The sequence below is a fragment of the Lathamus discolor genome, chromosome 5 (genome assembly GCF_037157495.1).
Source record: "Lathamus discolor isolate bLatDis1 chromosome 5, bLatDis1.hap1, whole genome shotgun sequence".
Lineage (NCBI taxonomy): Eukaryota > Metazoa > Chordata > Aves > Psittaciformes > Psittacidae > Lathamus > Lathamus discolor.
Window position 1 is genome coordinate 760,433 of NC_088888.1, and position 13,550 is coordinate 773,982.

Below are 13,550 nucleotides of genomic sequence, written 5' to 3' on the forward strand. Positions count from 1 at the left end.
CTCCCGCAAGCCATTAAAGTGGGCCACCTGCTTTTCACATCATGCCCCATCACAAAGCCGGTTTTCTTCATTATATCCCTCCCGACAGATACCGTGAAATACATCACTCATTTAGATATGGGAGCCGACCTCTGCAGGACGACTTGCGCGGAGCGCTTTGATGTCGAGAGACAGATTGCAAGAGACAGAAAAGCCCCTTCCATGTTTCTAATTACCCCGTGCCCGGGGTCTGCCACTGATTAGGGCGGCCCGGCCCGGCCCGGCTCGGCTCGGCCGGGCACGGTGGGCGATAGAAGGAGGGGGGTGTTCCAGCCTCCTCGAGCCGCGCTGCCAGCAAAACCAACACGGGTGCACAAACAGAGCTACCGGTTAAAGTCAACAGCGAACTGCGGCCGACAGCAAACAGCCCGTGCCGGCGTGGAAACGGCGTTAAAAAGCCTTTTGTGAGCACACTCCCCGCACCGGTAAAGGAGGTTTAGGAGTAGACGGTATCTGGCTCCGCAGCAGAACGGTGCGCTGAAAGCATTACAGCCCTTGCTAACATGCGAGCCTTTTATCTCGGCTGAGCGCTTGGAAAAGCTGAATCACGGCGCAGGGAGTGAGGGCTGAAGGGTATTTTTTTCATCTGCAGCAGGGCTGCTCTTTATTTGATCTTCGCAGTCCCTATTTCTATCAATATTCCTAAAGCTGAGGGATCAAACACGGGAAAAATTAAAACCATGCTACAGCACTAAAGAAGATTAAGATCGCGGCAATATACTGACTGCTCCTCAGGGAAATCGTTTTGTTGCTGCAGGAGACACTGCTGTCCTGGAGGTTTCTGGTTCAGGAATGGGTGATGGAGAGGTTTGCGAGTTACATCCAGATCCAGCTAGCGGCAACCTCAAGGGCCTGTGCTCCTGTCCCTCTCTGCTCTTCTGCTCAGCTGCATGGGCATTGCCGGTTTATGGAGTCGACATTTTCCAAGCTAAGCTCAACCATCCCTGGTTTGACACCCACAAACAGGCATCTTCAGGCAAATCCCACCCTTGGTCTCAAGGCATTTTGACTCCAGCCCCACCAAAAAGAAGCCCCACATTTTTAAGTGGGGGTATCTTCAAGATCTCACTACAAAACCACAACTGGAAACATGTTTGTGGGAGCTGGAATCCTTTAGAGCTTCTGCTGGCAAAGAAGCATTGTGCACTCACATCGCTCCCCATTGACAGTGAGGAGTTAATTCTTTCTTGCAAGGACTTCATAACGTGTTGAATTCCTGGCCACCACTTCTGGCTGCTTATGTGGAAGGAGAGCTTTAGCTGGAAAAAACAGACTCAGCTGGGAGGCCAGAAGTGCCTTGAAAATGCAAGTCCACGTCCTGCATGCCTTTTCAGAGGGCTTCTTCCACATCCAGCCTCCCCATCATTCCCTGCTTTGCCAAGGGCTTGTCAGCTTTCAGGGCAGGATGGAAAGCTGCTCTTTCCTCAGGGATGTGGGCCCTTCCATTTTGGATCCTTCTGTAAGTTTTCTTAGGTGGCAAAACCTTTGTAGTGCTTTCTGCTTTAAACAAAAATCTCTTTATTTGATGTTGTTTCTTCCTTTCTCTCCGGAAATCCACTCCCTTGTATTTTTGGAAGCAAAGCTGAGATGCAGCCAATTGTATTAGTTCTGGCTGGAGCAAAAATACATCATGAAACCCTGGATGTGTGGTGTGAGTCCAAAATAAATGGTCACTAGCAGAGCCAGCAAAAACCTGCGAGCACAGGCGCTCTACAAAGAAGGGGAAAGCCTGGCCTCTACCTCAGGTGCTCTGTGCTTTGCCAAGGGGAAAATGAACTGTGGGGTTTAGGGAGCCTGGGAAGAGACACTGGGGCGCTGTGCCTGTGGGGTTCCGTTTGTGAACTGTGATGATTCTTGCTATGCTTTGTGTGAGTACAGCATCTGTAAGTGGGAGAAGGTGTTTTATCTCCTAACCTGGATTCTCAAAGCACGGCAGTTTGGGTTTCATGTGCCAGATGTCAGCGTGACCCTGGTTCTTCAGGCAGTTGCGATTAAAGCTTCCCTGTATCAGAGAGGTGTTACGAGGGTATCTCCATTAATGCATGTGGCAATCTGGTGTTGCAGTGATAAAGACCCTGCAAACATTAACACAGCGGAGCTCATGGAGATTTTACATGATTAGCCTAACTTCATTACGAGGAATACTTGAGAAAGCCATATATTCCGTTCCCTTCTCTTTTTAATTAAACATTGACAACACATCTGGTGCTGCTTCAAGCCACGAGATTTAGAGGGTCACTGCTCTAAATATTTTACAATCTGCAGGGAAATATCAAGTCTCAAGCAAAGGGAAAAAAAGTAATGTAGCCGCGAGAAGAATAAATCTCACCAGTCAGACCTTTTACACTGCTAAGAGTTAATAAAATAGTGGGTAAAGAACAACCAGAGGATGTAATTTATTTGGACATTCAAAAGCCTTTTGATAAACACCCATACAAGAAGCTGTTAAGGAAACTTGGTAACCACAAAGTGCGAGGTAAAGTCCTGTCATGGATTAAAATCTGGTTATAAACGGGTATAGAATAAATGGGCAATTCTAGTAGGGAAAGAGATTAATAATGAGGTGCCCCAGAGAGCAGGACTCAGACCAATATTGTTTAATGCTGTATTAATAACCTGGGGGTGAATAGTGACGTGGCAAAAGTTGATGTCAGTAGAAAAGTACTTAGCCTGGGTCAGGAGCAACTTCAGAAGAATTCAATAGAATGGCAGGAGCCCGTGCAGGAGGATGAGGGCAGCTTGGAAAGCGCCTTCTGAGCCTACAGCAGCTCTCCCTGGCATGTGGACCTGCCCCATGTCTCGACAAAGGTGAGGACAGAGGTAAGCAGAGGATGGGCAGGTGTTTCCAAGCATCCCAAGTGCTTTTGCACTCCTCCCAGTTGCTGCCCAGCTCCCTGGTTCATTATGCCTGGAGGAGCGACTGAGCTGGACCAGTCTGCGAGCAGTAACCCCGGGAGCTCCTCCGGTAGCTGTTTAGAGCAGGCAGTGTGCGTTCCCCTGGCTGACCCTTCCCTGGGGACACGCCAAAGGCTCCATCCACATCACCTCTCGCAGGCTGTTCAGAAATGAGGTGTTTGGTCTGATGAGGGTGACGCGGCAGCCAACAAGCCTCAAGCCCACTTGGTCTAAGAGTGTAAGCTCCTGGGTGCTGCCTGGCACCTACTAAAACAGAACCTGCCAACACAGCTGGGCTGCAAGTGTCCGTATGAAAGTAGTAGTCACATATCTAGTGTGCAGCAGGCAGCTGCCTGCACTTACCACTGAGCTTCTGGGTGGGTTATTTGAGTGAGTTGTTTGTGGCTTTTTCTTCCCACTGATTTCACTCTTGCAGTGTGGCTGTGTCTTGCTGGACCACGTTGATGTGAACTGTAGCATCGTGACCTGGCACAGGCCTGAATTCACATTGCAAGCTCTTTATGTGAGCCCGGTACATGGACAAATGTACTCACCAGCAGTCTGGATGGGATCTTTGTGCGATCTCACTGCTGCCAGTCCTCTGTTCCAACTGTTCTGTTTTCTCCATGGTGCCACCCAAACACAGGGCAGGCGGTGATGGCTTTTCAAGGTAATGCCATTCATGGCAATTAAACCAGATGGTTTTTTTCACAGGGATTTATTATTGGTTTGCTTTTTACCCAGTGGGTCATTTCCAAGGATACTATTCTGGAAAAGAAAGCAACTCATAAGGAAAGATCTTTTAAAATCCTCTTGATACAACTTGTAAAATCATTTGAAGTACCAGCCACAAAAGAAATGGTTTTTAAATCCCCTCTTTCATCTGACGATTAATATTACATTAGAAAAGCCCCGTGTGCCCCTTGTCAGGACCCCAGAGTAGAGGGTGGGGTGTTGGTACTGCTCACAGAGGGCTCTGCTCCCAAAGGGAATGGGAAGGAGTCGCACCCCAGCTGGGAAGTCCACATGCACATGGGAAGTGACTTATCTCCAACCCTGCGGCACCCAGGAGACAGCCCAGGGCTTCCCACTCTCAGTGAATCATGGAATCAGCCAGGCTGGAGAAGCCCTTTCAGCTCACCCAGTCCAACCATTCCCAGCACTGCCCAGGCCACCCCTGCCCCATGGCACTGAGGCCTCGTCTCCATGGGGTGTGAGCACTTGCAGGGCCGGTGCCTGCAGCCCTGCCCTGGGCAGCCTGTTCCAATGCCTGAGCACCTCTGGGGCAGGAATTGTTCCTCAGCTCCATCTGAACCTGCCCTGGGGCAGCTTGAGTCCGGTTCCTCTTGTCCTAGAATCCCACCACCTTGCCTTGTCCTCAGGTTTGTACCTCAGTGCACACAATACCCATCCAGCCTAATAAACAATCACCTAATACTCTTAACGCAGGGGGGTGAGCTCCACATGTGAGTGGACTTCATTTGTGAAGCTTTATGAACTGACACCAAATGAGGAGCTGCTCAGAAAATAAGCAGTGCTGGTCTAACCAGCCAGCATGTGTAACAAGGGGTTCTGGCAAGGATCAGGAGCATGATTCTCTCTTCATGGAGTCATTATGGGAAGAAAAATGCTCAGGCACCATCACAGTAACATTTGCAAGAAGCATGATGCTACATGAGCATAGTATGCAGTCATACACAGGGAGGGTCACTGAATGCCTTGGTTGACATTTGGTGCATTTTACCATTAGCACCATCCCTTTTCTCCAGGAATGCCACGCAAAGCCAAGGGTTTGGAGCTTGTCCTGAGGCACTGGGATAAACCGGAGCCTGGGACGACCCGTGGCTTTGGGCAGCTGCAGGATTAAATCGAGAAAGACCAAAACTCAAGGATTTGACTTCAAACTGCCGAGGCAGAGCCCTGGTGTTTCCCTGGAAGGAGCTGCTCCTTTCCTCCTGAAAGGAAACGCTGATTCCTTTCCTCCTGACTCCCAGGACAATTAGCAAAGGCTGGCACTTTGTTAATCCAGGCCTAATTAATCACCGCCAGTGTTTTTGTGTTCATTGCTGTGTTTCCATAGTCTTGAAGCCTTTAGGAGCTGTGAGATTTATATACAGCTGCAGGAGATACTGATGTGAATGTTTTGCCAGGCCATAAAATCCTTCACAGCAGTAGCAGGTTTTTTAGAGGGCTTAAACAGTTTTGCATTAAAATCCGGACAGAAACACAAGGGCCAGAGTGGAGAGGTAGAGGAGGAGGCTGTCTGAATCATAGCTGTTCCAGCAACATAGAGCAATGGGAAGGGACAGGAGCAGAGTGTTTTGTACTCAGAAGATGAATTCTTGCTGTCTACCAGTTCACTAAGACATGGCAAAGAGGAAGACCTGGATCTGCAATTCATCCCTGTGCCCTTGGTATCTCCCTCCAAGGATGCTGGCAGGCTAACTGCAGTAGAGGGAATGCAGTACTTTCTATGGGAGACCCCAAGACTGTGCCCAGGAAAGATGTCAGGGCGCTTCCCAGCCTCTCGTTTGAATAGACAAAGTGCTTGAATTGTTTCTCAGAGTCACTTTAAAATAAAAGGCATGTGAAAATGTCAGGGAATTTCCTCTTTCCCTTTCCCACCCAAATACAAAATCAAATAAAAGCAAACACATGGGACATATGAGCAGCCCCCTCTGCATGTATTCTCGGCGATACACAGGCTGTTTCCAGATGTATGGATTAGACCTCATCCAACTACTGCTTAAAGCTCAGCCTTAGCATATTGATTGAATGCTCACTGAGTTGGAAAATTCTGGGAAAACTAATGTACTTGGTGGTTAGGCTCCCACCTCCGGCTGTGGTATTGGTGAATGCAGTGACCCTGTTGCCATCTCTTCATTCCTCTTGGACCGTTTTCAAGCCTCTAAAGTACAGATATAAAGTCCTTGGAGTGTAATTAAAAAATGAAAAATAAATGGTGACTTTTTGTGTGTGTTTTGCCTGAATATCTTTAAATCAGCTGTTGCTATAGTATAGGAAATATAAAGCTCTGACAGCATTGAAGTACGCTCATGGTGAAAAAGCACAGCATCAACACGGCATCATGTGCAGAATAACAACTGCATCACGTAGAAACAAAACCAAACCCACCAGTGTTTAAAAGCACTTCAGGTCCTCAGTCAGAAACAGTTCAGGATTTTCACACCTCGTGTGGATGAACACCTCCCATAACTGGTTTTACTAATGGGTGTGTAGTTGGACCCCAGACGAGAATGTTTCATAGACTCATAGAATGGTTTGGGTTGGAAAGGACCTTAAGATCGTACAGTTCCAACCCCTCCAGACATAAATATACCTGCATTAATTACATGGGCAAAAGGGCATCACTGTGCTTGTGCAGGGCTCATGCCCTGGGCTGGAGTTATCACTGCCTAATATGATGCTTAGTGTTTCTGGTCCTGATCCTGATCCTAACCTGCTTCAGCACTACTTTCTTATCTTTTGCTATGAATAAGGCTGAACCTTTCAGTTCCAACCTCCTGCCGTGGGCTTTCCAGAAATGCTGGGAATTTTGTATTCTTTGAGCACCCCGACGGGCTGAAAATATTCCTGAGAGATTAGTAGGCTCTGAGCTACTGCTCCGAGTCACAGAAATTAAACCTTCCATCATCTGGTTTTTATATTTGGGAAATGTCAGCTCGACTTCCTATCACGTATATTGTTGCTTCAGTGCACGGAGCCTTCGGTGAATTTCCAAGCACATAACTCAGCTCTCAAGCATTCCTTTTGTAAATATTGATAATGGTTTCAAGTTCTTTATTAAATAACTTTTTAATGAGTTTGAGGACAAAGAACTATTTTCTCACAGTCTCACAAAGATAAGAATCATAACATATCTTTCTGTACGGTGGAACACATGGCTCCCAGTACCTCAGTGCGCAGCATGGGGCTTCCTCGCTCTTGAAAAGCTTACTTAAACAACAAAAAAAGCCCCACAATGACAAGAAATAGAAACCTAAGCAGGCCATCCTGGAATGCCTGAAATCACGTGCAAATGCTACGTGACAGCTTTGCAGGTCAGCAGCGTTAGAAAGCTCCCTTTACCCCTTTAATCCAGCAGCAAGAAGTACAAAATGCCACCATCACTCCCTAATCAGGTTCAGTGTAGAGATCCCTCCTTGCTCAGTGTTATTTACTGCCTGTTTTTCCCAGAAGGGATCCCTGTGCATACACTTAGGCTCAAAGACAATAAAATATTACACTGAGGTTCACCAGGGGAAGTTTCCAGGGAGAGGTTTATCAGTTTAGAGCCATGGTCAAAGTCCTAACGGGAGGCTCCTCGTTGGAGCAGGCTGTAAGCAATTTGCATAGGGAGGTAAGAGGAAGTCTTTAGGGTGCCTTGAAACATATGAAGTTATGGATGCTCTGACCTCTGTCTTCTAGACCTGGCCCAGAGGACTGATGTTTACTAGCAAGCATGTGCCTCTCTAGGAAACTGCATGCTGTCAGTGGAAATAGGGTTATTTTCTAATACATTTCAATTAGAAGCTGGGCTGGGGAGCGGTATACTAAATCAAATGCACTGTACCACTAATTTTCCCTATAAAAAGCCAAATGTTTACCTTTGAACTCAAAAATGTTGCCTTCAGGCATATAGTGTTCCAGCCAGCTGTAGCTTAAATGCATGGTGCAGGTTCTGTAGCTGGCTTCTTCATTTAACACTCAAAATCATTCATGTTTGCTAAGCAGAATGAAAAGCTGGCTAGGAACAGATTACCGGTCCCCTGATACTAGCCTTTCTTCTCACTCATTTCCTTGAAGACTTTTAGGTCTAATAATAACATTTTCCTGTGCTGGTCCTATTGACAGCTTGAAACCTTAATGATGATCCATTTGAAATGTAAATACTTGCTCTTATTTGCATGTTTATTGAAAGGAATTTATGGTGAATCATTTAGCTGTGACTACAAACAGTGATCAAGAAACAAGGCTGTTTAGGTGATTTTAGAGATTGTTTTAGGCCTGGCCTATGGCTGGACATGTTGCCAAAACTGTGCTTTCGTAGAAGGCTGAGCAACATCTCAGCACTCCACTGGTGCGATCCTTATTTGCATCTATCATTTTAATGATGCTGAGACTTGGCTGCAGTGTTTAGGATGTGTTGGGGCACCCAGAGCATTCCAAAGGCATCGTTTCAGCTGTTTCCAGTTAAGCAGTACGTATTACTGAGTTGTGAATTAGAAGAACCATTCAATCTTCCATCTTTGTCATTGTGCCAACACACGGGAAATGACCTCGTCCTAAAAGCTGAGCACCTGCAACTCTCATTGAGATCCTTCTAATGTCACCCGTTGCTTTTCAGACTCCTAAAAGGGCCTCTTACAATCTACCTGCTTCAAATTCCCTGAGGATTTATTGGCTCAGAACACAACTTACTTGTCTTGGTATCAGGGATTTCCTTTCTTTTGAACAGGAACATAAAAACACAAAGAAAGTCTAAACTCAAGTAATGTGAAAATATTGTGTTTGATTCCAACCCATACATTCAAAGTTACAGCTGAATATCTGACCTTAACTTGAAATGTAATGCCTTAACTCTGCCTATGATCTTACGGAATATAAAATGTTTGGAAGCCTTTGAAAAAATAGAAATACTCTTGGCTTCAGTTGTGCTCTTATTATTATGCTTTTTTAATGCATTTATAGTTGGCTCAATAGATCTTTACATTTATCAAGCTTGGGTAGCAAGTTTCAGGACTCATGAAATCTGTGTTGTTACTGATTGCAATGGCAAGACCCTGTCAACTCTGTTGTGTGCTTTACAGATGATGTATCTTTAGGTGAGAGGATCCCCACATAAATGGTATAGTCCAAAAGCTTGATCTAAAGCCTCCTGAAACCTTTCCAGCTTATTTCAGTGCCATGCAGTACTGAAACTTACTTCAGTGATATATGCAGGCCTAGAAGTCTGAAACGCCGCGTTCTCCCTTCTGAAGAGGTGAACAGTAAAGTGCAGGCACCTGCAACTTTACACTGCCTTGAAACTGCCCTTTTAAATTCAAACAAAGCAATAAAATTTAATGTATACATGCACTTACTGCATTAAAATTAATGGTTTCATTTCCAGACTGATTACTGACCGTGAGCTGAAATGAAATTGGTTCTCCTAGAAGATGGCTAAGTACTCTGAGAAATGAATACTGCTTTTCAGGCATAGGTAAAATGCAGCATAGAAAGCAATGAAAATTTCATGCTCAGCATGCTCAAATCCCTTAGTTTAGTTTTTTATAGGTCCTGACAAGAAATAATCTCTGAACTCCATTCAACAGCTCACTCAAGTTTGAGTTAAAAGGAAAAACGTATCAGTCATCTTGAAAGGTTTAAATGTAATCCCTTCTAATGAATATTTTTTTTTCCATTGCTTCATGTTCATTTTTAATCCTATCAGAAGTCTTCTGGAAGAACACCTAAGCAACTTCATACGTGGCTTACTTTAAAGAAGAGGTTGTACATTCATCAAGCACGTTCAGCGGTGTTCTCCCAGGGGTGACTTTTGTATTATAAGAGTGAAACTCGAAGCACATAATTAATTAGCAGGCAGAGCTAGCTGGATGTGAATGGAAGGGAAGAGCTTGCAATCAGCCAAATGAATACAGTCTTGTAGTCACTGAGCCTGCCAGCTTACAGTTCCATTCAGCCAGATGCAGTGTGACCCCTTGAAGCAGACAGTCCCTATCCCTGTTATTGTCTGTTACTGAAAAGAAACCCTTTGCCATTCTGTGAAGTGAGCTTCCAGGATTTTAAATGATCCAAAAGCTGACATTGTTACCCATACAAGCACGGATCAGTGGTTTACTTTTCGATCAGTCGACTTGAAATGCATGGGATTCCTTCAAGCCTCAAGTATGAATCAAGGGGAATGAATGTGTTCTCAGGTAAGTACTTACTTGATGGGAAAAGGTACCTGAACTAGGAGACAACTGGAAAACAGAGCCAAGAAACCTCCTACCGTGATTTCACTGGGACTCCATACGCTCCTGAAATCGAAGCCAGTTCCGCTGAATGCTGTCTGTGCTCACAGTCCTATTCAAAAGCTGACAAAGTAGTATCTTCAAAGCTAGCTGAAGTATGACAGCATTGTGTTTATGCATGGACGGTTTATTACACTTGCAGCACTTCCCAATGTAAAAATCTTTCCTCAGTTCTGCATTCATTACATGTGCTCTTCATACATGAGCTAAGTCGAAAAAAGGTGAGTTGCTTATCTCTGAAGAAACATCAAGAATATAGCAACTCTCCCCATGCATCTTCTACCTAACGTGTTGATGGACACACATGCAGGCTATGTACTTAGCAATCAACATCTGGAAAGTTGGCAGAACCAAGCTTGGGATTTGGATTACAGCTTTTTTCACAAGGTGTGCAATCGTCCTAGGCAAATAAAGCTCTTAAGCCCCATAAGGAGCTTTAGAGTATGCAATTACTTTAAGGGACAACCATTTAAAGGATACTGAAAGCCTCACAAAGTTTTACAGCATTTGTGGCAAGACCTTCTGGGTCTTAACTGCCAAACTCAAACCCGTGATCACAATTTGTCTCATGAGGGAAAAATTAGCCTGATGGATGTTCCTAATCCTACACATAGTTCAGCAGTTGAGCATCCCTAAATAGAAGAGCACCGGTATTTGTTTTTTAGTTCCTTCCATTACTTACCTGTCGGAGAAAAAGAGTTGTAGAGATAACCCGATGTTCCCCTTCTTTTCTCCGTGAATGAGTTCTGCCTAGAACAGAACTGCCAGAGAACTGCCAGAGAACAGAAGTGTCTTTATATTATACTGCAACAATGGACCGAAGGACATACAACTGAACCTAATCACTGCACGCAAGAAGGGCAGCATTGTAGCTGTGACCCAGAGGGAAGCAGCTCTCTTGTAGGCTGTTTTCTTGAGGAAAAGATTCAAACCCAGCGCTGCTGAGCAGCTAATGCCATGTTCACTGTCCTGGTTTTGCTTTAACCCAGGCTGTCTTACAGAACAGGACACTCCAACACACTCACGCAGCGCTTCTTGCCTGAAGCAATGGACCCAGCAATTCCATCTATCAGTGACACCAAATCACAGCACACTTTGCTAAGCTTAGCTTGTAATTGTCTGTCAGGCTGCAGAATAACTCGGGGCAATGGAACAGTCCCTGGCACTATAAATGTTTTCAGGCACTGAAGCTAGTAATATGCAACCGTATTTGAATTAAATTACCTCTTTAAGAGAGTCTGAAACCGGATGACTTCATATAATTCATTCTTTTCAAGAAGGCGGTTTAGTGTGGCAAGTTAAAACCCATTAAATTGCTCTGTAGTTTTCTTGGCTGTGGTTGTTTCTCTTAAGTGAAAGTAATTAAACATAAATATTTACTAATATCCCAGCCTGTGAAACTCTATAGCCAGTAAGAGGAACAAGGAGAACCGACCCAGCTTTGGCTTTCTACATTAATACCCCACAGCGGCTGAAACGTGCTTGCTGACTTTTCCACACACAGGGCTGGCCAGTGTGGAGCTCTGGGGGGGAAATCAGAAGCTGAGCAGCTGAATTTATTTAAATAGGGGGAGGAAACAGCTACTCAGATTTGATTCTTTAATATATGCAGGATTAATGCAATGGGCAGTAAGACATCACAAGTAGATCACCTTTTTCCCTACTGACCCTGTCGAAAGACCTGCTCTGAAAATCAGCTGACATCAAATCAATTGACATCAAAGTTTATGTCAATGGAAATAGCCCCACTGAGCTGCATGGGTCCTGCATCAAGGCTGTACTTTCACAAGTACTGTGAGCCCAGGCCAGCCCAGCCATAGAGACAGCACTGCCTTCTCCTGCCCTACCACCCCACCTCACTGCTGCTAAATCATCTCCCTCTGGCCAGCATGAGTGGAGAACCAATACTGCAAACACAAACCACGGTTGCTGGTGCCAACTTAGCTTAAAGCTCCTGTTTCTGTAAAGCAAAAGCTGCCCCTTGCCAGGCTCCTGTAAAGGTGGTGAGATGGCAGATGCTGACTGGTAGAGGCAGCAAGCTGTGTTAGCTTGAAGAATATAAACTCCCCGTATGTATGTGCTTGAGGGGTCTGTCAGGATGCCAACAAATGAGTCCAGACTGGCCCAGCGTGCCCAGTGAACATCTCGGGGTTAATACTCCAGCTGAGAACGCTTCAGATCTGATTTTCAGAGAAAGGTATGTGGGACTTAGCCTTGAAATAGTACTCTTTATAACCCATTTGAAACTAAGGGGCCTCTTGTAACTCTTCAGGACTCCAAGGAAACAGAATTAAGCAGAGTTAAATTATTCATATGCTGTGGCACTTCATCAAGTTGTGGCAAGTTCATCAAGCTGGACAGATTTTGCCCTTCCTACACAGACTGGATTGTGTTGTAAAGGACCTTAAAGCTCATCCAGTTCCAATGCATGGCCACAGGCAGGAACACCTTCCTCTACAGCAGCTTGCTCCAAGCCCCTGTGTCCAACCTAAGCAGATATTTTCTTCAGGTTTTCATCAGGGACTGCAGCGACAGGACAAGGGGTGATGGGTTCAGACTGAAACAGGGCAAGTTCAGGTTAGATCTAAGGCAGAAGCTCTTCCCTGTGAGGGTGCTGAGGCGCTGGCACAGGGTGCCCAGAGAAGCTGTGGCTGCCCCATCCCTGGCAGTGCTCAAGGCCAGGTTGGACACAGGGGCTTGGAGCAAGCTGCTCCAGTGGAAGGGGTCCCTGCCTGTGGCAGGGGTTGGTCCTTCTTAAGGTCCAGCTTAAGGTCCTTCCCAACCCAAACTGTTCCATGATTCTGTCTTCCCTGTCCAGCAAGCAGATGATGCATGAAGAGTGATGCTGCACTCTTCCCTGCTGCCTGCAGGGGAAGAAGACACACTACAGGGGTTCCAGTGACCCCTGGACCAGTATTTCTTTACATCTTCTGCCAAGCAGGGTGGCAGTTCATGCAAACCGTACTATTCACACGCATGATGTATTCCAATCATGGTTAAGTCCAAAACCTTCTGCCAAGAACCAGCTTGTTAACTGCTGCTTTAGTCAGAAAGACCAAAACTAAGCTGCCTGATTTTACAAGACAATAGCTCACAGGAGCTGAAATTCAGACATTTTCCTTTGGAATGAACTTGCTGGATCATTTCAGCTTTTTAGGGGTACAAAGCACAAAAAAACTTCCCAAACGAGTTAAAAAGCTGGTGCTATACGTGGCTGGGAAGCAATGTGTTTGTTCTGCTGGAAGAGATGACCCCGTGTGTGTGCTCTCATCTCTGCCCAGATGGGTGCCTGTGGCTCTAAGCCCTCATAGGGCTTCTTACGTGCTTACAGTGAAGTGCTGCTGCATTGGCTCCTGATGGGAAAAGCCTGATTGAACACCGGGCCCCAGCTCCCTTTGGCAGCACTACAGCGATGGGCAGTTTTCTGCCAGTAAGGATTGATGGTAAAATGTCAGCAAATATTTGCTTAGGCTGTGGTGTGTGCAGGAAGAAAACCAGTTGAAAACACGTTTATTGCATGATCAAGCCCTTATCTAATTTATAGCTTCATCAGCCAGAGTGGCCTTGAGCCGTATTACCCCAGGCTAGACTTTTGTCCGG